A 2,199-nucleotide genomic window follows, 5' to 3' on the forward strand; every position below is an offset into this window, starting at 1 on the left:
ACTCAAATACCTGGAAGCTAAAGAGCATCCTACTAAAGAATGAATGGGTCAACCAGGAAATTAAAGAAGAATTGAAAAAATTCATTGAAACAAGTGAAAATAAAAACACAACTGTTCAAAATCACAGCAAAGGCAGTCATGGGAGGAAAATATATAGTGATACAAGATTTTATCAAGAAACAAGAGAAGTCTCAAGTACACAACCTAATCCTAAACCTAAAGGAGCTGGAGAAAGAACAGCAAAGAAAGCCTAACCCCAGCAGGAGAAGAGAAATCACAACGATCATAGCAGAAAATAATGAAATAGAAACACACACACACACACACACAACAAAACAACAGTAGAACAAATCAACGAAACTAGGAGCTGATTCTTTGAAAGAATTAATAAGATTGATAAACCCCTGGCCAGATTTATCCAAAAGAAAAGAGAAAGAACCTAAATTAATAAAATCATGAATGAAAGAGGACAGATAACAACCAACATCAAGAAATACAAACAATTATAAGAATATATTATGAGCAACTACACGCTAGCAAATTTGACAATCTGCAAGAAATGGATGCATTCCTAAAAATGTATATACAACCAAAACTGAACCAGGAAGAAATAGAAAACCTGAACAGACCTATAACCAATAAGGAGATTGAAGAAGTCATCAAAAATCTCCCAAGAAACAAGAGCCCAAGGCCAGACAGCTTCCCAGGGGAATTCTACCAAACATTTAAAGAAGACTTAATGCCTATTCTCCTTAAACTGTTCCAAAAAATAGAAATGGAAGGAAAACTTCCAAACTCATTTTATGAGGCCAGCATTACCTTGGTCCCAAAACAAGACAAAGACCCCATCAAAAAAAAAAAAATTATCTTATCTTTGATGAACAAAGACCTGAAAATTATCACCAAGATACAAGTCAATAAGATCCAACAGTACATTAAAATGATTATTCACCATGACCAAGTGAGATTGATTCCAGTGCTGCAAGGTTGGTTCAACATCCACCAATCAATCAATGTGATATGATACATTAATAAAAGAACAAAAACCATAGGATACTCTCAATAGATGTTGAAAAAGCATTTGACAAAGTACAGCATGCTTTCTTGATCAAAACTCTTCAAAGTGTAGGGAGAGAGGGTACATTCCTCTATATCATCAAAGCCATCTATGAAAAAGCCACAGCAAATATCATTCTCAACAGAGAAAAACTGAGAGCTTTTCCTCTAAGGTCAGGAGTACAGCAGGGCTGTCCACTATCACCACTGCTATTCAACATAGTACTAGAAGTCCTAGCCTCGGCAATCAGACAACAAAAAGAAATTAAAGGCATCCATATTGCAAAGAAGAAGTCAAACTCTCTTTTTGCAGATGAGTTGATACTTTATGTGGAAAACCCAAAAGACTCCATTCCAAAACTGCTAGAACTTGTACAGGAAATCAGTAAGTGTCAGGATATAAAATCAATGCACAGAAATCAGTTGCAGTTCTCTACACCAACAAGAAGACAGAAGAAAGAGAAATTAAGGAGTCAATCCCATTTACAATTGCACCCAAACCAATAAAATACCTAGGAATGAACCTCACCAAAAAGGGAAAGAATCTGTACTCAGAAAACTATAGAGTAATTATGAAGGAAATTGAGGAAGACACAAAGAAATGGAAAAATGTTCCATGCTCATGGATTCGAAGAACAAATATTGTGAAAATGTCTATGCTACCTAAAGCAATCTACATATTTAATGCAATACCTATCAGAATACCATCCAATTTTTTCAAAGAAATGGAACAAATAATCCTAAAATTTATACGGAGCCAGAAAAGAACTCGAATAGACAGAGAAATGTTGAAAAAGAAAGCCTAAGTTGGTGGCATCACAATTCCGGCCTTCAAGCTCTATTACAAAGCCGTCATCATCAAGACAGTATGGTGCTGGCACAAAAAGAAACACATAGATAAATGGAACAGAATAGAGAGTCCAGAAATGGACTCTCAACTCTATGGCCAACTAATCTTTGGCAAAGAGAAAAGAATGTCCAATGGAAAAAAAGACAGTCTTTTCAACAAATGGTGTGGGAACATTGGACAGCCACATTCAGAAGAATGAAACTGGACCATTTCCTTACACCACACATAAAAATAGACTCAAATGAATGAAATACCTCAATGTGAGACAGGAGTCCATCAAAATCCTTGAGGAG

Source organism: Mustela erminea, chromosome 5 (assembly GCF_009829155.1).
Source record: "Mustela erminea isolate mMusErm1 chromosome 5, mMusErm1.Pri, whole genome shotgun sequence".
NCBI classification, from domain to species: domain Eukaryota; kingdom Metazoa; phylum Chordata; class Mammalia; order Carnivora; family Mustelidae; genus Mustela; species Mustela erminea.